General features: G+C 43.3%; 1 protein-coding gene across 2 annotated transcripts in view; it reads right to left on the reverse strand.

Moving 5' to 3' along the window:
• SMYD3 (SET and MYND domain containing 3) overlaps positions 1–26,054 on the reverse strand; it is a 775,649-nt gene that overhangs the window by 133,294 nt on the left and 616,301 nt on the right. The window lies entirely within an intron of this gene.

Raw genomic sequence — 26,054 nt, forward strand, 5'->3', positions numbered from 1 at the left:
TGTTTTGAGAAACGATGTACAAATGTGCTTTACACAATTGATGTGTGTATGGATTGGGATAACAGTTGTATGAGCCCCTAATAAAATGTTTAAAAAAAAATTCGTGTTGGGTTGTAATATTAAAAGATTCAATAGGCAAAATAATGAAAAATGCAAAAGCATCAAAAGAAGATGGAAGGAACACACAGTCATTGTACTAAAAGGAACTAATTGATGGTCAGCAATTTCAAGAGGTAGCATGTGATCAAATACCAATAAGACTGAAGGATGAAGTCCAAGCCACACTAACGGCATCAGTGAAAAACAAGGTTCCAAGAATTGACAAAATACCAACTGAAAGATTTCAACAAGCCAATGAAGCACTAGAAGCACTTGCTTTTCTATGCCAAGAAATGTGGAAGACAGTTACCTGGCTAACTGACTGGAAGAGATTCATATTTGTACCCATCCCAAAGAAAAGTGACCCAACATAATAACTACAGAACAATATCATTGATATCACATGCAAGTTAAATTTTGCTAAAGATCATTCAATACCAGGTGCAGCAGTACATCAGGCTGAAGCTGCCAGAGGTACAGGCTGGATTCAGAAGAGGATGTGGAACAAGGGTTATCATTGTCAATGTCAGATGAATCTTGGCAGAAAGCAGAGATTACCAGAAAGATGTTTCCTTGTGTTTTATTGACTGTTCAAAGGCATTTGACTGTGTGAACCCTAACAAACTATGGATAACCTTGAGAAGAATAGAAATTCCAGAACACTTCATTGTGCTCATATGGAACCTGTAGACGGACAAAGAGGCAAAAGAGAACAAGGGAATATACTGCATGGTTTAAATCAGGAAATGTATATGTCAGGGTTGTATCCTTTCACCATATTTATTCAATCTATACGCTCAGCAAAAAATCAGAGAAGTTGGACTATAGTAAGAATGTGGCATCAAGAGTGAAGGAGGGCTTATAGCAACCTGTGGTATAGAGATAACCCAGCCGTGCTCGCTGAAAGAGAAGAAGACTTGAGCACCTGCTGAGGAAGATCGAGGATTGCAGCCGTCAGTGTGGATGACAACCCAATATCGAGAAAACAAAAATCCTCACAATTGGACCAATGCAATAGGTAACATCATGCACAATAATTGGGGAAAAGGATAAAGAGCGTCAGGATTTCATCTTGTGTGGGTCCACAATCAATGCTCACGAAGGCAACAGTCAAGAAATTAAACAACCCATTGCATTGGGGAAATCTATCACACAGGACCTCTCTTAAAGTATGGAAGAGCATGAATGTCACTTTGAAGACTAAAGTGTGTCTGATCCAAACCATGGGATTTTCAATCTCCTCATATGCACGTGAAAATACAATGTTGAATAGGGAGGACCAGAACGAACGAATGAGCTTGAATTCTGGTGCTGGTGAAGAATACGGAAAGTACCACGGGCTTCCCAAAGAACCAACCAGAAGGACTTCCAGAGAACCAACAAGTCTGTCTTGGAAGAATTACCGCAAAACTGTGTCTCGCATATTGGGGACGTGTTAGCAGGAGAGGTTGGTCCCGAGATGAGGGCAGCAAGGGTGGTGAAAAAGAGGAAGACCCTGAAGGAGATGGACTGTCACGGAGGCTGTGACAACAGGCTCGAACATAACAACTGTGAGGGTGGTGCAGGAACACGCAGTGTTTGGTTCTGTTGTATGGGGGATGGCTGTGAACTGGAACTGACTCGATGGCATCTAACCATAGACAGGGGAGCACATGTCCATGCCTTTTCTCCTGTGGAGCCACTTGTGGTTTTGAACGGATAAACTTCTAACTTAAGAGTTGGTGGTTTTACCATCATGCCACCAAAGCTTCTTGAAGACAGAGCCAATATAGGGCCACTTTTGATGACAGCCATTTTGCACAGCTCCAGAAAATTCCTTTAAATGTGTCTCTTCATTTTAAACAAGTAAAAACACCAAAGTGGGTTTATCTGAGGCAGAACTATACTGGTTCTTCTCTGGTTTTGAGTATGATTGTTCCTCCTCTAACCACTCAAGCCTCCTTACCCTTCTACTAGTGGCTGGATGCAAACTCCCCACATTAAAAAATGGAAGCCTCCCTGCTGGCTAAGCTTTCCTGTCCTATCCCTCAGACTTGGTGGATTTCAAAGCACCTGATCCCCTTCTCTTGAAGCCCAACCCTATCCCTGACCCACTCGGTTTCTTTGACCGTGGGTACACCTGCTCCTCTAACTGGCATCAGTGCCATCTGGGTTCTGCAGTCAGTGCTTTCAGTCTCCTGGTCTTCTCTTGGGCCACCACCTTCTTTCACTTCACGGACTTTCTTTCCATATGTCCTTTTTAGACTTAACCAAAATATGCTTTCCCAGGAAATCTTCTCCAATTCGATCTTCTAAGTTAACCTTGAATACTCTAGCTATTCTGCATACCTTGCTCTCTGTGGTAGTTACACAATTCATGTCAACTTGATAAAATAATGAAGGGGTAGAGTTTAGCCTGTAAATCAAGGTAAAACCATGATGAGGCCTCCTTGTGGGCATGGCCTCATCACGAGGTTTCTGAGAACGTCCTCTCTTTTTCTCCTGGGAGGCAGACCACATTCTCTCTACTTCACCTCCAAGCCACATGCTGATGGCAGCCAGAGCCCTGGAGATGTGTCCACTGCCATTGGATCCACAAGACTTTGCACCCACTAGTCTTTCTGCATTCTGCATCATGGCATGAGTCTGAAGAGTGATTTATGGACTAATATTGGACTTATGGGCTAATATCGGAGTTATGGACTTGGTCTGAACTGGACTGGGATGTTTTCTTAATACACAATTACTCTTTATATAAATATAAAGCTATTTTTTCTGTTTTTTAAAATTATAAATCATTTTATTGGGGCTCGTACAACTCTTATCACAATCCATACATACATCCATTATGTCAAGCACATTTGTACATATGTTGCCATCATCATTTTCAAAGCATTTTCTTTCTACTTGAGCCCTTGGTATCAGCTCCTCATTTTTCCTCTCCCACCCACTCCCTTCTTTCTTCCCTCATAAACCCTTGATAAGTTATACATTATTATTATATTTTCATGTCTTGCACTGTCTGGTGTCTCCCTTTACCCCCTTGTCTGTTGTCCATCTCCCTGGGAAGGGGTTAAAGGTAGTTCATGGTGATCAGTTTCCCTTTTCTCCCCACACTTTCCCCTTACCCTCCTGGTATGGCTACTCTCAATATTGGTCCCAAGGAGTTTATCTGGCCTGTATTCCCTGTGTTTCCAGCTCTTATCTGTACCCATGTACATGCTCAGGTCTAGCCAGATTTGTAAAGTAGAATTATGGTTCATGATAGTGGAGGTGGGGAGGAAGCATTAAAGAATCAGAGGAAAGTTGTATGTTTCATCAGTGCTATATTGTACCCTGACTGACCCGTCTTCTCCCCATGACCCTTGATGTTCAATTGCCTACAGATTGGCTTTGGCCTTCCACTGTGCACTCCCCCCCTTATTCACATTATGATTTTTTGCTTTGGGTCTTTGATGCCTGACACCTGATCCCATCGACACCTCAGGATCACACAGGCTGGTGTATTTCTTCCATGTGGGCTTCGCTGCTTATCAATCTCTTTCTTATACACACATGAATGTCTCTGGATTTATTTCTCTACTCAACCTGGTCTAACACACTGTCTTTTAGTTCCAAATATCATTAATGATCTACTTGAGTACCTCCCCAACAAGTCCTTCAGGCGTCATAATCGAATCATATTTGTATTCTCAGTGTTATAATGCTGTGGATACAGTGAATGGGTGAAGAGTCATGATCTCCCACAATCAATGAATAACAGTATGATAAAGAGAGAGGCAGGGGAAGTTGAGGGGAAATGGGGAACTAATAACGAGTGCAAGAAAGAAGAAAATGTTCTAAAATTGATGATGGTGATAATTGTACAACCCTTCTTAATATGATTAAACTAATTAATTGTATGATATATGAATTATAAGCCAATAAAATTGTTTTAAAAAAAAGAACAGAATACAACAAAAATCCCAACCAAAGAAAGAAGATTATTCTTACTCTACACTTCCATCTTGATTGTGTGATAACTACATTATGATTACGTTGGGGAAAGATATGTCTCCACTGTAGAAGCCAATATTTGCCAAAGGCCTAGCCGCAGAATGTATTTTTGAATCTCAATGTGACCCCCACCTCACAGCATGAGAAATCCCACATCACCTCAGGACACGTACCATCAGGGTTATTTGGGGAGTGAACGCTATTGAACTCCCTGGCTTCTACCTCAAACACCGTTCTGAACCTTCTGTGGTTCCTGAGCCCATGGCTTCCTGTCCCCCATTGAGCTCTGGATGGAACAATGAGACTTCATACACAGCTCTTAAATCAATACCTCAGCATCATTCCCTTAACTTTAAAAACAAGTACAGATGATATGAGATAATCTCACCATCACATAAAATAGTGTCACTTGACACAGTTATATGCAATGGCTAAATGCTTCCTAGGAGTTTCAGATAAGGGAGCATATTTGTGGGTGCCAGTACTGGCTGTGAATTAAAAAGTTGTTCCGTCGATACATCAAGGTTGAAGTCCAACTAGATTAGCTGAGCATATCCTTGAGAAAACACCACTGGCCGCATCAAGCTCAAACATCAGATGCATCTACCCGGATCCACCATGCACATGCACCTGGGACACTTAAACAGATGTGTTCACTTGGCTCAAAAGAGTGTCTGATGTTGAAACTCTAGCACTGTGCTAATTTCAGATGGCTTGCATTAAAAAGAAAGAGAAAAGGAACAGAGAGGGGCAATTTGTTTTCCAGTACTTCCTGTGATCCAATCCTCATGCAAACTCTAATTAGATTGAATTGGGGAGAGATGAGTATAGGATGGGAAATATAATTAGAAAATGTTTATAAACTTTTCCAGTAATTCAATAATTGTAGTATCTTAAAAAGAAGGCAAGTTTTGTTGTTTAAATGGGGCTCAGCTGCAGTGTCTGCACTCAGGAGAGAGAGCAGGAAATTCTGAAACTCACAATCATGAAGGGACAAGGTTTAATTGGCAGTGCCTTTGACTGAGGTACTCTGGTTCATGTACAACATCATTTAGAACCTTTACGGCTAACGGGAAACATCTCTGCTGGATCCAATTTCCACCTCCCTTGGTGAAAACTGAAAGCAGCTCAGATTTAACTTGTGGGGAAGAGGGGATCTTTCATAAAGTGGAAAATAGTGCCTAAAAACAGACCATTCATTATAATTATATGAACTGCACACCAGTCAATGGACATATGGAATAGAGAAGGCTAAAGAAGGAATGTTCTCAACGGGAAGCACGTTCCAAGTGTAATTGATTCCAATGAACAACAAATAAGCAAGTGCATACAACTTAGGGAATTTAGTGAAAAGAATATTATTTTTTAAAGGCACAAGACGTTAATGTGAACCCCGGTTTCATAGCTGTGTGATCTTGACAAGTCAGTCAACCGAGACGAAGTTTCTTCAATGATAATACATCTCTTAAGTAGGTGCAACTCCTAGCCCCTTTTCCTTTGGCGCCTCTGCAAGCACCCCAAAGGCAAACAAACAACTCAACAAACAAAACCCCGCCAAACCACCGTCATTGAGTCGATGCTGACAAAGAATGGCCACTTCAGACACAGTGAAACTGCCTCTGTGGGTTTCTGAGGCTATAATTCTTCACGGGAGTAGAAAACTAGACATAATTTTCATAGATGACACAGCAGCCCCGAGCTTTCCATTGCCATCCTAGAGGGCGGGGGACCAACAGGGAGCTGGTTAGGGCTATCTCTGTTTGGTGGGAGGGAGGAAAATAGGGTTATGCTGATGGAGGAGGGAGAAACTGATAACATAATTGAAGACTGACGATGCCTGTGCCCACATCACTGCCTTATCCCCTAGCCTTCACCTGGAGATCCCTCCTCAACTTAATCATCCAGGTAAACTTCTTTCATCCCTTCCTGAACCCAGATAAATAGTAACCCTGTGAATCCAGGACAATAAACCTCTCAGGACCAATAATGACAGTAGCGATGCCAGGAGGGTATGGGGAAGGTGGGGGAGAAAGGGGGGACCGATCTACATATAACCCCATCCCAAGGGGTCAGACAAAAGAAAAGTGGGTGAAGGGAGACAATGGTCAGTGTAAGACATGAAAAATAATAATAATTTATAAGTTATCAAGGGTTCATGAGGGAGGGCGGGAGAGGGAGGGAAAGAAAATGAGGAGCTGATACCAAGGGCTCACGTAGAAAGGAAATGTTTTGGAAATGATGATGGCAACAAATGTACAAATGTGCTTGACACAATGGATGGGTGTATGGATTGTGATAAGAGTTATACGAACCCCCACTAAAATGATTTTTTTAAATTAAAAATTAAATAAACAGCAACCCTGTGTAGTTTCAGACTTCCACTGGCATGATTCCTTGTGGGGCTGGCCACCACCTGGGCTCCAGGTGAGAAAACCTGGACAACCAAGCCCACTCTACCCAATCTCAACAAAATGCTGATGCTGAAAGGAGTTCTTGAAACAACTTGAGCCCTGTAACCTTGTGCTCCCTCTGTTGGCCCAATACTTAACTGTCTTTCTCAGAAAGAAACAGGGCTCCACTGCAGCTACTCACACCCACAAGCACACCCATTGGAAAGGAGCCTCGGCGATGCCATTGTGAAGCCCTCAGCCGCTAGCAGAAAGGTCAGTGGTTTGAACCCACCAGCAGTGCCATGGGGGAAACATGTGGCTCCCATAAAGATGGTAGCCTTGGAACCCATGGGGAGTACCACTTGTTCCTACAGGGTCCCGAGGAGTCAGAATCAACCTGATGGCAATAGGTTTTTCAGGTACCCATTAAAACCAACTGTGGGCTCAAAGTTAAATGTCCAAGTACACAGAACTGACAAAACAAAGCTTCTTCACAGCTTATGGGACAATGGCGATTCTCCTGAATGTGTTCAGTCAGAACTTCTAGAACAAAGACCCTTACCGATGGATGATCGCATCAATACCATCCTTCCCGCTGTGCTGGTTATTCTCACGTTGGGGAATTACAAACCTTCTCGGAGGACCACGCTCATTTTGCTTCTATAAAATCGGGCCAATTTGAGAACATGAAAAAGTTGGCATGCACACATTTGAGGCGGTTTAAGGCCCTATGCGTGTCAGTGGCCTTGCAGAATTCTGTGGAAAACCAGCACGTTGGCTAACACACACAGGCAGTTACAATTACAGGATGTTGAGCAAGAAGGTGCTGCCTGTGCCCTCGCCACACAGTGGAAAGGTACCTTCCCATGAGCACGCATCAAACCCAACCCGCTGCTGCGGAGCCGATTCAGACTCAAGTGACCCTTAAGACAGAGCAGAACTGCCCCAAAGGCTTTCCAAGGCTGAACATCTTGACCAAAGCGACTGCCATATCTTTCTTCCACGGATGCCTGTGTAAGCAGGATGCCTCCTGGGAACAAAGAATGGGCATGATGTGAAGCAGAAGGCTAGGGGCTCAGTTTATAAAAGCCCGTGCGTGTAAATCACTGTCACATCTGTAGAGAGATTATCACCTCGATAGCTTTGCTGCTGTAAACCCGTCCGATTTGCTTGCAACTCTTCGCAGAACTCTGCCAATCTCACTGTGTAAACAACACAGGGTAGGTTGGAGACTGGGGAAAACGCAAAGATGAGACAGAAAAAAAATGTTCGGATGCAACAGTCACGAGCTTAAACCAATCTCAAGGCGGGCTTTGTGTAAATGAAGACCGAAACCACATCTTCGGGCAGTGCCACCCGCACCCCGGCCACACCACCACCATCTCTCAATTTTCTCCATTGAGTACAGCTGCTTCCCCAAATTCTTCTTTGCAAACAGGAGAAAAGGTTTTAAGCCACAGCCAAACAGAGTCAAGGCAGGTTTAAATGGTACAGCCTAACAGCAAAGGCCGGAACAAGCTAGCCGGGCAATGAAGACATAGCACCAGAGCCGTGTGAAGCAGGACGGACACTGGCAGGACTCGGGGTCCCCGTGCTTCTGGCATTCAGGAGTGTGTGCCAGGTGTGCCACGAAAGCGGAAATTAGGAGGTTGACGCCTGATCGCAGCTTGCCATTGATTGGCTGAGACTTGGAGGGAAGCGATAACCCCTGGCTCAGGTCCCCCAGGTGCGAACCTGATTGAGGTCTCCATAGAAAGGGAAGGTGATTTCTCCTCTCCGTTCAGCCAGCTCTGCCTATGGGATCAGCTGCACACGAGCAGAGACCAGAGGTTCAGAAGGAGAGACAAAACTGGTGAATCCTTCCATTCTGCTTGAAGATGACTTTGCTCGTCTAAACTACACCAATCAGAGCACAAAGGAGAGTAAACCAGACCGAGCCAAGCCAAGCCAAGCCAAGCCAAACCAAACACCAAATCAATCCCGCTGCCATCGAGTTGATTTCAACTCACAGTGATGGTAAAGGACAGAGTAAAGCTACCCTTGTGGATTTCCATCGGTGTAAATCTTTATGAGCGTAGAAAGCCTCATGTTTTGTTTGATTTCTTCCCTGCGGGGTACCTGGAAGTTACTAAGCACTGCTCTTGAGATTAGCAGTCCCTTCTTCTTCTTTTTTTAAGTTATTTTATTGGGGGGCTCGTACAATTCTCATCACAATCCATACATACAGCCATTGTGTCAAGCACATATGCACATTTGTTGCCCTCGTCATTCTCAAAATATTTGCCTCCCACTCTAGCCCCTAATATCAGTTGCTCATTTTTCCCCTCCCTCCCCACTCCCGCCTCCCTCGTGAACCCTTCATAGATCATAAATTATTATAGTTTTGCCCCTTCTTAATCCACCACCTGCAGGGCTCCGATACAGAGGGGCGTAGGGCTGAAGAACGACTACTCTCAACGGTGCTGCACTCTGCTGACCCAGGCTGTAGAGAATGACTCTTTCCTTCATACATGTCCTCTAACACTTGTATGTGTAACGGTCAGGCAGTGCAACAGTCCCAACTGAGATGAGAACACTACGGGGAAGGATTTCCTTTATGTGCTAAGCAAGCAGGTCACACATCATGTGATCTGTGGTCCCATGTCAAGGGAATAGGATCGCGGGGTTCACACTAACCATTAATAAGTCCTGAGGCACAAGTCCAGACATGCATTTTAGGAAGTAATTGGGGGAGTAACCTAAGTAACTGAAGTCTGAATCATTGCATATGCATCAGAACCTCTCCCTTAACACCAGTACCCACGGTTTCCAATAACTACCTCTAAATTTCCAGAGCGGAGTCACACACATACCCTGGTAGTCGTTGGGTGGTGTAAACAGCTAATGTTAACAGAAAGGCTTCAGGTTTCAGACCCCTCCGCGGTGCCTCACAGGTAAAGGCCTGGAGGTCTACTTCTGAAGACTCAGCCACGGAAGCCCTAAGGGCACGGTTCCACTCTGACATACATGGGGTCCTTAGGAGTCAGAGGGCAGCCGGTTTTCTTTTCTGCTTTTATAACCGTTTGGGAGGCAGCCCTGAAAGCCAAAGACCATGTGTCCAACAAGCTATAAGGTCAGGAGGAATAAGCCATGGTCAGAAGGAAAACATTAGCTTTAATATCTCAGCCTTATTTTCAAACAGAAAAGAGCCCAGAATAGTACCCTGCTTCTCAATGGGGAGAAGCCAATGTTCCTCCAATTATTCTAGAAACAATTCTGAAGTCTGAATTAATGCATGCAGAGATCTGTTCCTGGAAGCTGAAGGGGGCAGGGGAAGGGAAGGGACGTTGCTGTGGGCACGCACTCCTGGCTTGAGAGGCTGCGAGGAAGACCGTACCTTTCTCAAGTCTGGGAGGGATGTGAGGTCACCAGATTCCCTTCCAGCTCTTTCTTGGACCCACCTCATACCCATGAGAGATGCTGCACACAATCACCAGGATTCAGATGCTTTTCCTGGCAACTTGGCATCCTGTGGAAGGGAAGTGCTGGCTGACTGCAGGGTGAGCCTTCCCCGGAGCCCCACCAACAGAAAGCATACGTCTGCATTTTATATTCCAGTAAACTCCAGCCTGGCCCTCGGCCAGGAGGCCTCTTTATAATGTCAAAGATAAAAGCACTGGCCATGTTTGGCACCCTGCCCCCAGCTCCATCCACTTGTAACCATCTCATAAACCAAGCATGCAGTACTGTTAACAGAGCCTTCTAGACCAAGGTCTGATGGAGCTGCATAACCACTACCAGATGACGATCAGAGGGGTCTCCACTTCAGAGGGAGACAAAGAGGGCCCGGGAGGGGCCGATGGTTGCACGCTGGCAATCCAGGGGAGAACTGGAAATCTGTACTCTGCATCCTCCAGCTCCCAAGAACTGCTCTCTCAGGTGCCTGAGTCATGGGCATCTTTCAGTAGAACCTGGCAGATGGCAATCCCTCACCTGTCCCAGGTGGTATAGGTATAGATATAATCTGTGTCTTACTGTTTGTTAGGGGCCTTATCAAGATTTGAATGTCCTGAAAGACAACATCCTTTCTTCGCCTATCTCCACGGTTTTCCCGCATGCTCCAAAGAGCATGCCCCCGAGGATTTGTGAAACCATTGCTCTTGATCAGTTTTATTTTCATTTTGAGTCACACACTCCAAGAAACTCAAACTCACGGCCACTGAGTAGATTCAGACGCATAACAATGCTGTCGGGCAGAGGAGAACTGCCCCTGTGGGTTTCTGAGACTAAAGCTTCATGGGAACAGAAAGGCTCGTCTTTCTTCCTTCAGTGTGGCTGGTGGTTTCAAACTGCTGATCTCGTGGTTAGCAGCCCAACTTGTAACCACTGCGCCACCAGGGCTCAAGTGAACCAAAAGATATAGACCCAGTTGCTTTGCTTTAACATTTTAAAGTGTTTTACTATTTGGTTAACCTTTTTTTCCCTTTGACCCACTGTGGTAGTTACATAATTTCATGTTAACTTGAAGATATTTAAAAGGGTAGGGGTGGTATTCAACCTGTCAATCAGGTCAAAACCTGAGGGTGCCTCCTTGTGGGTGTGGCCTTCTCATAAGGTGGGCCCTGGGAACCTCCCCTTCTTTCTCTGCCTTCACCTTCCTGCTGGCTGACCCTGATTGCTGCCAGAGCCCTGCGATATTACCCAACTATGGGACCCGCATGACTCTGCATGCACCGATGCATGATCTTCCTGCATTCTGCATCACTGCATGTGACTGCGTGAGTCTGAAGAGGGTCTTATGGACTGTGGCTGAACTTAAGGACTTGAGTTGGACTGGGCTGAGATGTTTTCTGGATATAGCATAACTTCTTGATATAAAGCTCTCTCTTATACATATATGAGGGCCACTGCATTTGTTTCTCTAGTCAAGCTGGCCTAATACACCCACTATTTCATACACATTTTTGATCATGACCATGATTGCAGTCCCCAACATCACTCTTCCCACGTTCTGTGATTACCAACCCCACGTGTCATTTCTTTCTATTCCTTCCTACCTTCAGAGCGTTAGCCCTGGGCAACAGCTGCCCATTTGATTGGCAATGGGAAGTTTTGGTAAAGATATTTCCCTTGGGCTTCTTGTTGAGTTCTCACTTTACAGTGTTGTGATCTGAGAAGGTACTTTGGAGCACTTCAATGTTTTCCAATATATTGAGCTTCCTTTGTGCCCTAAAATGTGGCCTGTGCTGGAGATTGTTCCCTGTGTGTTGGAAAAGAAAGTATATTGTTGCTGGCTGGAATGTTCTGTATTTATCTATGAGGTCAAGTGGGTTGATTTTGTTTAGTTCTTCTGCATCTTGGTGAGGTTTCTTTCTAGTTTGTTTTGTTCTTATTGATAGTGGTATCTTAACATTTCCTGCTATTATTGTGGAGCTGTCTATTCTCTTCTCACTTATGTTACAGTTTGATTTCTGTATTGGGGGCTTGTTCATTAAGTACATAGATATCTGTTGTGGTTGCATCCTCTGGTTAGTCATAGGTCCCCAAATTTACTTGACCTACCACCTACTTTTCAGGAAAAAAAAATCCCTGTGTTCCCCTTGACAATGGAAAACGTTGGTACGACAGCCCACAGTGCAGGAGCGAGCGTGTGGACCTGCTCTGGCAGCCCCTGGAGTCATTCCAGCACCCACTTTGGAAATACTGTTAGACTGACCCTTGATTCACCATCCAATGTCCTCTTTTGCTTGTTTTTGTCTTTCAATGATTTTACCAGAAAGTAATACTGCCATTAATGCCCTTTTTTGGTTGTCATTTGCTTGATGTTTTTTCCTACCCTTTTAGTTTTAGCTATTTATGTCTGTGTCTACAGTGTGTCTCAGCAGGCTGATGAGTCCTGTTGGCTTATCTATTCTGCTACCCACTGTCTTTTACCTTGTGTACGTAATCCATTTTACATTCAGTGAAATTACTCATAGGTGTAAATTTACTGCTGCCACATTGCTGTGTGGTGTTTTGTGTGATGTTGATGATCTCTTTGTTCAGCACATTATTCTGTAAGAATTTTGCTTATAATTTTTAAAATTTCATTCATTACTAGTGTTTTAGTATTTCCTGAGTCTTTAGGATTTTGTTGTTTTTTTTTCATTCTGGTGAGAACATGTAATAATTTTCTTTGAGGTTACCCTGTAATTCATTACTACCTTCCCAAGTTTAAAATAATCCATTATCTTGAAATTGTCTTGACTTCTCTACTTGTAAATTCTTTAAGTACACTGTTCCCTCTTTTTGTTTGTAATTTCCACCATGCATAACTTAACATGTTTGGTTCCTTATTTTTACCTCTATATCTGGGATAATTTCCAGGTGATGCCATCTTGTGTCTTAACCTTAAATTGAGAGAGATGAAGTAACTTCTACAAGTTCAAGTAGCTAGAGAATAGTAGAGATTGATTTGAACACTCAGTTGTAAACCTGAAAGCTTGAGTGCTCTTTACTACATCATGCTATTTCAAATTCTTAAGCACTTGAAGATTGGTAGATCAAATAAGGAATCTATTTAATCTGCATCACTCCATGGGGACGAACTAGGGCTTTATGCAAATGAAAAGAAGTAAGTTTTACTTTAAATGTGGAAGAGATCATCTTTTGAACAAATAGTGCAGGCAAATTTAGATTTCTATCTGCAGAAGAATGAAACGGGGCCCATAAATACCTCACTCTATATACAAAAACAAAGTCAAGATGAAACAAAAACCTAATGTAAATCCCAGATCTATGAAGGCCATCAATGAGAAAATTGGGACAAACTTAAGGGTCCAATTGCAGGAAAATTGGAAGTCATTAAAAATGAAATGGAAAGCATAAAGTTTGATATTCTAAGCATTAGTGAAAGTGACTGGCATTGACCATTTTGAGTAAAAGTCATATGGTTGACTTTGTTAGAAATGACACAATCAAGAGGAGTGGCATTGCATTCCTCATTAAAAGAATCTCAAGGCCTATCTTTAAATACAATGCTGTCTGTGATCGGAAAAGGTCTATCTGCATACAAGGAAATACAACCAATACAAAGATTATTAAAATTTGTGCCCCAACCACCGAAACTAGTGGTAGAAATTGAATTCTACCAACATCCTTGGTCTGAACGTAATCAAATATGCAATCAAGTTGCAATGATAATTATTGGTGATTGGAATGCAAAGTTAGAAAATATGGACTTGTGATGAAAACAAAGCTGGAGATGATATGATAGAATTTTGAAAGACCAACAATTTCTTCATCACAATCTTTCTGTTTTCAACAACACCAATGGTGACTATCAACTTGGGCTTCTCCAGGTGGAATACACGGAAAACAAACTGACTACATTGTGGGAAAAGATGATGGAGAAGCTCAATATCAGCAGCTAAGCCCAGGCCAGAATCTGACTATGAAACAAACCTTCAATTGCTCATATTTAAGTTCAGGATGAAGCTGAAAAAAATTAAAAACAAGTCCACAAGAGCCAAAATATAACCTTGGGTACACCTGAATTTGGAGAGCATCTCAAGAACAGATTTGAGGCATTAAACTCATGACAGGAGACCTGATGAACTGTGTGAGGACATCAAGAACATCATACATGAAGAAAACAAGAGGTCGTTAAAAAGACAGGAAAAAAGAAAAAGATCAAAATGGATGTCAGAAGAGACCCTGAATCTTGCACCTGAACCAAGCCATGGTATTTTCAATCACCTCATGTGTGTGTCAAAGTACAACATTATATAATGAAGGCCAAAGAAGAATCAATTCATTTGAATAGTGGTGCAATTGAAAGTACCATGGACTACCAAAACAACAACAACAACAATTTTCTTAGACGCACAGCCAGAATACTCCTTAGAGGCAAGGATGGTGAGACTTTGTCTCACATACTTTGGATATATCGTCAGGAAAGACCAGGCCCTTAAGAAGGACATCATGTTTGGTAAAGTAAAGGGGCAGCTAAAAAGAGCAAGGACCTCAACAAAAGTGATTGACACAGCAGCTGCAACACGAGGCGCATGCCTAAGAACAATTGTGAGGATGGGGCGGATCCGGCAGTGCTGTGTTCTGTCGTACGCAGGGTCTCTATGAATCGGAACTGACTCAATGACACCTAACAGCAACAACACAGGGGGCGTCTGACCTCGTTAGGGTGATGGTTCTACCCTGAAGTATATCTTTTTCTTTCTGAAACATGTGTAAGTCCTCTGAAAATATTCTTGCTTAGCTATAAAGACTCAAGATTGAAGCCACAGTGACACTGATGTTTGAGAGAAGGGAATGGGAAACTGCCTAAGAGTTCTACCTGGAAACATTCTTCTGACCCCTCTATGAAAACCATATTTCAAGGTAGCAAAGGGTGGGAACAGGCGAAGGATCCTGCAATCATTCTGGCACAAAAGAATGAGGGTGAAGAAATACTCAGAATTACACTGGTTACTGGTGAGAGTTGAGGGGAAATGAAGCAGCAATCGTCTGGTGCAGTCATGAAGTTTTTTACATAACATCCTGGTATGTGGTTGAGAAACACTGACTTGGTACTGACCTATCATATGCATTCTGAACTCTCTTAGTTATGAAACTCTCCTCTCATCTGAAAAGATAGCCCATTTCATGGGTTTAAATAATTACAATAAGCTAGAAATGGCTAATTTTGGTTAATGGGTCCAAGGTTATTTTCAATTACAGGTTGGAGAGGGAGAACATCTAGAGATGCAAGAGAAAACAAAATTTTTACCACTTGCAATGGGATCTCTGAGTTAATAATTTAATGACAGATAAATAAATAAATATAGGGACTAGAGTACCCTTGGGTCCTGGGTCTTACTCAGTTACACATCTGTCCTGCAATACAATGAGGGAGTTAATTACTTTTCTCTGACATGGATGTACTCTGTGAGACACCACTTTGCACCAGTTAATAATTATCCACCTTCTGTTGACACAAAGTATTTAATAAAAATCCAAATGATACATGTCACAGCAAAGCATATGCAATTGAAAGGTTGGTTGGCAGGAGCAGGACTTTTCCTGGGTAAAAATGATTGAGCTCAAAAAAAAAAAATGATGGAGCTCAACTTATGGTGCCATGAAAAACTCAAGTAATAAAGGGACTTGGGTAGACAAACTGTTTACAAGACTACACTTGTCATAGAAAAAGTAGGCTATGCTTCTTTCGTCTCTAATATAACAACCTGTGGTTACTGGAGAAGGAAACAGATTGATAGGCAAGAATTGCCCATTACTGACATTGGTAATTTTATATTTAAACTTGTCTGCTCAATATTTATGGTCTGAAATGACAGGTGCAAAGATAATATAAACAATCCTTTAAAGTGCTGCTATTATATCAAAAATCTTTCTGCTCTTCACTGAGGGTACTCTTGGTAATCAAATACTAAACCAACAGCATTAGGGAAACAGTTTATTTTTCCCCCAAACTATATAGCCATCTGCGATTACTTTGGAAAAATACAGATAATATCTAAAGTACGCTGACTAAGACCACAGGGCACACACTAAGTAAACTTGATAAGAGTGGCCTGTTCAAGTCTTGGAGCCCCCAAAGAGAAGTCTGAAACGAAAGATACCTCATAATAGACTACTTCTTTGGGTTTAAATAATAAAATAGCCCACCACCCTTCTTTCATTTTAAACTCTCCTTCATTTCTCTTTTTGCACTCTAGCTCACTGAAAATGCAGAACAAACTAGAATGCAAGCTAACAAATAAGAAATACCGAACTGAAGTTAGGAAGTACAGTGTATTTACTGTATAATGATTTATTCTGTTGGTGGTGCCAATGCTAAAGAAATAAGAAGGAATATTACTTGTTTCTTATCACTAAAATTCCCTTTATCTTTACTGTGTTTCATAGTTAAAAGCTATTTTTTATCCATTGAAAGCCAAAAAACCTACTACCACCAAGTCAATTATGACTTATAGAGACCCTGAGACAGGTAAAGTTTATTGTGCCAACCTGATCAATAAACACATGTGGGGTTAATTGAAGGGCAGAGACATAAATGACTCCGTGAGCCTCACCTCTCTAGATCTCAGGTCTCTTGCTTTCTGATGGTTGGACCAGGGTGCAGCTGCCTTAGCCAATTCCCTGCTTCAGCTGGCAAGGCTCACTTCCTGCAAGATATACTTGAGGAGAAGCCACATGAACCTACCCCGATGCAGCCCTGGGTGCTGGAGCAGCCGTGTGGAGACCCCTGCCAGCGCTGAGATGCTTACACTGCCATTGATTCAGCTTTCCCCCTGCAGTTGGCATGATAGTGTCCATTTTGTGAGATGGAGGAGGACTTTGTGGATTGGTGTCGGACATATGGGCTAATGTTGGACTTGTGGGCTTGGGCAGCACTGGTTTGGGATGTTTTCTTGATGTGCACTTAATCTTTATATAAAACTCTCTTATACATATGAGTTTCTGTAGATTTGTCTCTCTAATGTACCTAGACTAACACAGACCCTGTGTGGGGTTTCCAAGACTGTGAATCTCAATGGTTGCAGATAGTCTCATCTTTCTCCTACAGAGCAAGTAGTGGGCGTGAATCTCTAACCTTATGGTTAGCCACCCAGCACCTAACCCACAGTACCATGGGGCTCCTTTAATTCACTGACAACAACAAAAAATTAGGCCATAATGGATGATATGCCCAATAATATATGAATTTATGCACAACCGTAATAGGAAAGCAGTATGATCCTTTTCTTGTTGTTTGCCTATCTTTTAACTTGCTTTTCAGGGGGCTTCAGAAGTGAACATTCTTTTAGACGTTTGAGGGTACAGTAGGCATTCAGTAAATGCTTGCTGATTGTTGCCATGGAGTGCAACAGATTAAGGTAAAGCTGATCTAAACTCAGAGGGATATAAAGAAATCAAATCATGCTTGACAGGATAAAGCCTTTTTTTTTTTTTAATGGTTGGTGGTTGCCACTGAGTGGTCTGACCCAGGGTGACACTATGTATGCACAGTAGAACTGCGCTCCATGGGGCTCTGAAGGCCATGGCATTGCCGAAGCAGGTTGTTAGGCCCATCTTCGGAGCTGCCTCTTGAACAAACTCCAAACTAACTGTCTTCGAATCAATTCTCGAATCAACTCATTGAGACCCTAGAGGACAGGGTAGAACTACCCCTGTGGCTTTTTACTCTTTAGATAAATCTAGAAAAAGCCTCATTTTTCTTCATTGGAGCTTCTGGTGGTTTTGAACTGTTGACCTTGAGGTTAGCAGTCCAATAGATAACCACCATGCCACCAGGGCTCCTTCTTGAGATGCCTCTAGATAGGCATTTTTTGGGTGGGGGTTGGGAGGTGGGGTGTTAGTAGCTAAGTTTTAAAATGTTTTGCACTACCCAAGGGACAGTCTTTCTCTTCCTTCTTTCCTTCCTTCCGTTCTTTTTAAGTACTACATCTTATTTGTTGTTGTTGTTCCTTCAAAAATATATAACCTATTATAGGAACTTCAGCTAAATCAAAGGATGCCATAACTTAGGGAATGAAAAGCTTCTTGGGGATTCAGCGATTAGAAATGAGAAATAAAAATGCCATGTACATTAAAAGAAGAATCTAGGAAGTAACTACCTTGAACAGCTGAAGTTTCAGTTTATTTCTCTAGGTGAAAAATGAAAATCAGCCTGCTTTCCACTCCTTCAGACGAGAGAGGCCCTGTGGGTTCTGACTCTGCTCTGGTTCTTCTTTTAGTCCATGCAAGTTGGTCCTGGTCCCTTTTAAAATCATGGGACTACTGGACATAGTGAACTAAAGCTACAGAAAAGCTAATGAGTGGCGAGTGGGCTGAAAGGCAATGATGAAACGAAATTTAGCAAGTGTTCACAATCTTTACAATGATTCTAATTGGCCTTATTCATAACGCAAACCAGTTGTAAAAAGCAAATAATAATTTTGCATGATGTCAAAAGAAGGCGATTTGCATCGTCTTCTAAGGCCGTGTTTGTTACCCAAACGAGACATTATTCCATGCAGTTGAATTGTTTAGAAATAATTAACATGTTTTTTGTTTGTTTCATTTGTAGAAAACATAACTGATTAATTGGCTGCTATTTTGTGTGATCCATTTTAAAAGGCACAATAAATCGAGAAATTAGCATAAGAAGGTATTGAGAAAATGCCAGGAATGACTAAATTCTCAGAAAAGCAAGATGATTCCAAATTAGAGATATGCACATTTATTGCATAGAAAGGTTTAATGACAAATGTGGAGACAACTCTTTTATGGGCCCTTACTTGCGGCGTTCAAATTTTAATGTTGTAGACAGGAAAGCATTACAAATGCTTTACTAATTTCAGAATTCTAATTTACATGATGATCAGAACAAGATACAGAATAAGCACATATCGTTTTACTTATTAGAATTCTCAGGGTCTGAAATGACTTGGCAGGCAGGGTTGAAAGAAGAGAAAATAGAAAATATGCAGATGTCTGCAACTGAAGCAATATAATATCCTAATTATTGAGATGTATGGCTACTTTAGAGAACCATTACATCCTCTTCTCAGCAATTAATACTCAGAGCAATTGGTAAATGGTCTAATCTTTAATTGAAGAACCCAGAGACAGCCTGTAAGCAGATGATTATTTGAAACAAGCCATATCCTGGGTTTTAATCTGACCCAATAACATCTCCCTCCATGTGGGGTAAGGGAGAAGACTTCTATGCAAAAGTAGGTCTTAAGAAGGCTGATTTCCACTGGGGATCCCGATCTTGCAGAGGGGTCTTGCAGACAGGGTGCGACGTAGCAACGATGAAAAATACAACTTTCCTCTATTTCCTAAATGCTTCCTCCACCCCCCCTCCGCCCCCACTATCATGATCCCAATTCTACCTTGCAAGTCTGACTAGACCAGAGGTTGTACACTGGTACAGATAGGAACTGGAAACACAGGGAATCCAGGGCGGATGATCCCGTCAAGACCAGTGGTGTGAGTGGCGATACTGGGAGGGTAGAGGGAGAGTGGGTTGGAAAGAGAAAACCGATGACAAGGATCTACATGTGGACCTCCTCCCTGGGGGACGGACAACAGAAAAGTGGGTGAAGGGAGATGTTGGACAGGGCAGGATATGACAAAATAAACAATTTATAAATTATCAAGGGCTCATGAGGGAGTGGGGAGCAGGAAGGGAGGGGGGAAATGAGGACCTGATGCCGGGGGGCTTAAGTGGAGAGGAAATGTTTTGAGAATGACAGGGGCAATGAATGTACAAATGTGCTTTACACAATTGATGTATGTATGGATTGTGATAAAAGTTGTATGAGCCCCTAATAAAACGATTGGAAAAAAAGATAAAACGATTTAAAAAAAAAGAAGAAATAAATGAGAGGGAGGGAGTGGGAAATGAGGAGCTGATAACAAGGGCTTAAATAGAAACTAAATGTTTATAAAATAGTGATGGCAACATATGTACAAATATGCTTGATACAATTGATGTATGGGTTGTTACATAAGAGCTGTAAGAGCCCCCAATAAAGGATTGTTATATAAGAGCTGTAAGAGCCTCCAATAAAATGATTGTTTTTTTTAAAAAAAAAAAAAGAAGGCCGATTTCTAGGTGTGATGGTGTGAGAATCCTATTAACCTCATCAGCTGGCTTTTGAACTCTTGATTCCCCTGCTGTATGCAATCATTTCTTGGCCATTAGATTCCCTGCCATTGGATTTTTCTGGCTACTGCTGGTTACATCAGTGTCTTCCCATGCTGGCACTATGACATCAAAGGAGGTCTGGCCCGCCCCTTTCCTTACCAGTATTTGTCCTCCAGCAATACCAACCCTTGGCAACTGGGACAATTCATAAAACGTGCCCCCATCTGAAGCACTCCCTTGGAACTAACAGGCTCCTCTACAACATTTATGGAGTCTCTTGGTGGTGCGGATCATTAAGCACTGGACTACTAACTGAAAGGATAGCAATCCATGCCCACCAGGGGTGCTTCAGAAGTAAGATCTCGTGATCTGCCGCCCCAAAGTCGCAGATTTAAAACCCAATAAGACACAGTCCTATGAGTTGATTCGATGACAGGCTGCACACATGGGGCTGTTGTAAGATTGGAATCACCTTGCTGGTAGCGAACACCAACATACATCTTTTTCATCCCAGATCAAATATCTCTTCCTCAGTGTAAGTTTTCCCTGACTGACCAGGGAGATTTTTCCTCCTCTCCTTCCCACATTTCAAACAGGCTTCCATTCTAGCTGCGGTGGCTCTGTTGGATAAGCGTTAGATTGCTAACCGCAAAGCCAGCAGTTCAAAAACATCAGTTACTCCTTAGGAGAAAGGGGAGGCTATCGGCTCTCACAAAGATTCACAACCTTGGAAATTTTACAATAGGGTCACTATCAGGAAAGGAGTACGGGTGGCATAGTGTGATACTCATTGAACTGCTGAGGGCAAGGTTAGCAGTTCAAATCCACCAGCCACGCCTTAGGACAAAGAGGAAGCTTCCTACGCCTATAAAGATTTAGTCTCAGAAATCCTCAGGGGCAGTTTTAGCCTGTCCTAAAGGGTCACTGTGACTTGAGTCTAGGGTTTGGGGGTCTATCAGAATTGATTGATGACTGTGCGCTTGGTTCCCCCATAGGGCTACTGTCCCACTGAATTGCAGTCGTGTGTTTCCGTCGCTCTCTGCGCACTGGAATGCAATCCACTTGCAGGAAGAAGGTGTCTTTGCATCAAGCTTCCTAGGGTCGTCAGATGTCTTCTGAGCACACCTCCCTCACTAACTTCAGGAAGAAGGATGGAGAGTGACGTGAGAGAAAGAGGGAGGAAGGGAAAGAAAGAGTGGAAGTGAAAATGGCAATTCTGCGTAAGAAAGCAAAAAACAAAAACAAGGACTTAAATCTACTTAAGTCCTGAGTGCCACGCAATCCCAGAAGGCTTTTGTCCCACCGGAGGGTTCGTGGTTCTGAAAGGATTCCTGGTAGCACGGCGGTGAGGCAGGCAGCTGCTGAGCCAGAGGTCAGAGGTGCAAGAGGAGAAAGATGAAGTCGGCTGTTAAGGCCTGGGAACCACGCTGGTGCAGTTCTACCCGTCCTACAGATCGTGATGAGTCAGAATGGACCCAACAGCAGTGGGCTTGGATGGGGTTCATGTCCGTGCCATGAGAAGAGTTACTCGGAATTGCAGACCTTTCAGGGGAGTGACTGGGGGCTCCTTGAACTCCTCACAGCAATAAATAGTTATCCTAAGATGGATCTGGCCTCATTTTCCCACAAGGGTGGTGGAAGTATTAGCAAATGTTAGACCAGGGTCATGGGAGACACTATATTTAAAATGGGCTGGATGACTCTGTGGCTGTGGCTTAGGAATGCAGACAGAGAATGTTGAGAAACATAAGTGCTTAATCTGTCATATTTAACTGGAAGTCTGCTGGCTGCATTTCAAAGCAGGAGGCTATGAAGTGGAACTACAGTGGGTAGCTGCCCATCACCAAATCAGAACGTCGAGTTGTGTGAGTGTATCATCCTGGAGCACACCCATGTCACCAATTCCCTTCCATCATCCCTCGGAGAAGAAAAAGCCACTGCAGGGGTTGTCTAAAGCAAGCTGTGAGCCATGCACTATTTACTATGTCTCTTCTCATAGCCCAAGAGTAAGATGTTAGTAAAAATGTGTGTGCTGAGGCAAAGAAGACAGAGAGAGAGAGAGAGAGAGAGAGAGAGAGAGAGAGAGAGAGAGAGAGAAAGAACCACATCCTGGCCCACCAAGCCCCAAGGATGATACTCCTGCTCAGAGCAGCCAAGGCACAGAGAGGAATGTAGGGCCGGCCCCACCATGAGACACAATGTTCCCTCACTGACCCATAGTGCTGCAAGGGACAGCATTGGAGACACAGTGTGGGAATTGTACGATGTCTGACACCACCACCCCCACCAGAGCAAAACACAGAGGGAGTGCAACAGAGCAGCAAGGGGAGTAAAGTAACAAAGTCCCCGAGGAATCCCAAAAATAGACTTCAGACTCAGAGGGCAAGGCTTGGCACCTCATCACACTTGATCGGAAAACATACATAAGGGTGATCAGACAAACCTAGAAGTATTTAAAGGCCCTTTTTCTTCTTCTTCTTTTTTTATGTCTGTTTATATAAGATAGGCAAGATAAACAATCCCAAGGAGAAAACAACAGGATCAACAGTTCCAGGGGGACAGGGGAGAGGGGATGGGAAGGAGAGGGAAAGGGGAGCCAACAAACCCAGGATCAAGGGAACAACAAGAGATCTAAAATTGATGGTGAGGAGGGTGTAGAATGCCTGGTGGGGTTTGATCAAGTGCAAAGTAGCTGAGAGGATTTAATAAGAACTGAATGAAGGTCGAACATGTTAGTGGGACAGGAGAAAAGTAAAAGGAAATAGAGGAAAGAAATAAGCAGCAAAAGACATTTATAGAGGTATAAATACAGGCATGTATATATGTAAATATATTAATATATAATGATAGGGATATAGGTCTATGTACACATATTTAAATGTGAAGTATGAAGGTAACTGATGGGCATCAGGCCTCTACTCAAGTCCTCCCTCAACGCAAGAACACTTTGTTCTAATAACCTGGCACTCTGTGATGCTCACCTTCCCGACACGATAGGTGAAGACAAAATTAGTGCATAAGCAAATGTGGTGAAGACAATTGACAGTGCCCGGCTATTACAAGATATAGCATCAGGGATCTTAAAGGCTTGAAGTTAAATAAGCCGCTATCTAACAGAGAAGCAACTAAGCCAACATGGAAGAAGCACACCAGCCTGTGTGAACACGAGGTGTTGACAGGATCAGGTATCAGGCAGCAGAAGACCCAAAACAAACAATCATATCGATGAGAACAAGTGGGGTCAGAGTGGAGACCCAAAGCCCATCTGTAGACAATTGGACATTCCCTCTCAGAAGGGTCACAAGGAAGGGACAAGCCTGCCAGGGTGCACACTGATGAAACACATACAATTCCTCTAGTTCTTTAATGCTTCCTCCCCCCGACTATCATGACCCCAGTTCTACCTTACAAATATGGCTAGACTAGAGCATGTAAGATAAGAGCTGGTAGAGATAAGAACTCTTGACACACATAATCCAGGACAGATAAACCCCTCAGGACCAATAATAAGAATAGCAATACCATGAAAGTAGGGGGAAGGTGGAGGGAGGAAGGGGAGAGAGGGGAAATCAATTGCAATGATCGATGTATAACCTCACCCCAGGGGGAGGACCAACAGAAATGTGGATGAAGGGAAACAGCGGACAGTGTAAGATATGAAAATAATAATAATTTATAATTTATAAAGGGTTCACGGGTGGGAAGGTGGGGAGTGGAGGGAAAAAAGAGGAGCTGATACTAAGGACTCAAGAAGAAAGAAATTGTTCTGAACATGATGATGGCTTACATGTGTACAAATGTGCTTGATACAATTGATGTATGGATTGTTATAAGCGCTGTAAGAGCCCCCATAAAATGATTTATAGAATTGCAAATGTCATTGTGTGTTAAATTTTTATGCAGAGTAAATTAATGGAATTGATTAGATTAGAATATTCCACTCCTGACCTTTGGAGAACCCTTCCCATGGCCACAGGGTGGTCAGCTACAGGTTTGGGGCAGGGCCCACTGCTGCCCATTCCCATTCCCACTCCCACTCTCACTGCAGAATGAGTTATTCTCCAGCTACCTGGGGATGCTAAAGCTAGTGAGATCCTTGAAAATGACTGTGCTCAGGCTTTCCGTCGAGGAAGTGAGGATAGCCCTGCAATGAAATGAAGAAGGAGCAAATGCCAAGGAAGCCCTGTCGGGCATATGGTGGTTTTCATCATTTCTGTTGCTTATGAGCAAAGGAATCCAAGCGTGGGCTCGTGCAGGAGAGAAGAGCAACTCCTGTGCTGCAAACCCTAAAAGAAGTTCCAGTCTCATTTGGGGGAAGACCCGGGGAAAGACAGTCCGGGGTGATATTCATTTTGTACAGGGATCCGGGAAGGGGGAGAAAGGTGATTTCGTAGGAAACTCTGAGCCCTGGTGGTGTAGTGGTTAGTGTAGAGTTTGGCTGCGATCCACAGGTCAGTAGTTTGAAACCACTAGCCACTCATCAGAAGAATGACTGGCTTCTCTATTTCCCTAAAGAGTTACCGTCTTCAGAATCCACAGGGACAGTTCTAACCTGTCTGGCAGGCTCATCGTGAATCATAATTGACTCGATGGCAGTGGGGTTTTATTCTGTTGTGTTGTAAGTTACTCTGGGCCCTATCACTCACGCTGTCCTTGTACTCAGCCGGAGTACAAGGTACTAATGGAAAGAACTGTGCTCCCGGCTGGGCAAGCACTTCAACCTGGCCACTCTCTTCTGTTGTAAGCCAAATAAGAATGGGTCAACTGAGGAAGGGAGCCCCCTCTTTCCTCCAACTCCTCTGATGTATGCCATAATTTGGATGAACCTTGGAAATATTAGGCTGAGTGAAATAGCTCAAAAGGATAAATAATGTCATCCCACTTGCATAAAGTACCTTAAGAACAGGCACACCAGAGCACTTTAAGATGTTCCTGGAAAACGGAATTACAAAAAAATGGATGTTTTCCCCACAAACATTCTAAAGTCCCCTTGTAGAGACAAACATTGATTAGTAGCTATTAGGAGAAGGCTTTGAGTGGCATCAATGATTAAGTGCTCAACTACCAGATACAAAGTTGGTGGTTCAAACTCACCCAGCAGTGCCTCAGAAGCAATCTGTTTCCATAAGACTTCGGGTTGTCATGAGTTAGCACCGACTACAGGGCAACTGACAATAACAGAAGCTGGGAAGGGGCGGAAGATGATTGGTGGGACCATGTAATTCATGGGTGTGAACCCCCAATAGAGAAACTGGTGCGTTTGGTCCTTCCTCTAGGTGGAAGAGCCATCTCAGAAGCGGGAACAAGGAGATTCCTGCAACTGCCAAGAAAGAGGTATCCAGAGCTGAGCATGAGCGAAATCCCCGCCCGGAGCGGCAGAGGTAGCAGAGGTTACAGAGCCATGGCCGGGGTCCCTGAGACTGGGAGGCAGTGAGGCAGGCAGGCTTCCCAGCCCAAGGAACTCTGTGACTGAGGATTATATCCTTCATATTGTCTGATTCAGATGTGTGGTCACCTGCTAACTTCCCTAACAAACTTCCATAATTTGAGTGTTGTCTGTGAGCTCTGTGTGGCCATGGCCATAGATACCGAATTTAGCAAAGACATATAGAGCGCCAGGGTCGGGATGGTTGATATTCGAATGGGGAGAAAACGGAGGGTGTCTGCCTGGTAGCACCTGGCCTTGACCCGGTGTGGCGCGGGGTTCTTTCTCCCTTGTGTAGCCCAGAGAGGTCACCTGTGTTCCCCATGGGGTGTCCTCAGCACTCGCAGGTTCTTCACCTAACATTGCATTACTGTTTTAGATTGGATTGCAGAAGGGAGGCCTTTAAAAAGGATAATGTTAAAGTCGGGCATTTTTTTTTTTAATTTAATTTAATTTACTTTAATTTTTTATTTTTTTAACATTTTATTAGGGGCTCATACAACTGTTATCCCAATCCATACACACATCAATTGTGTAAAGCGCATTTGTA

The sequence above is a fragment of the Echinops telfairi genome, unplaced genomic scaffold (genome assembly GCF_000313985.2).
Source record: "Echinops telfairi isolate 266 unplaced genomic scaffold, ASM31398v2 ScPeMD7_7424;HRSCAF=8462, whole genome shotgun sequence".
Taxonomy (NCBI): Eukaryota; Metazoa; Chordata; class Mammalia; order Afrosoricida; family Tenrecidae; genus Echinops; species Echinops telfairi.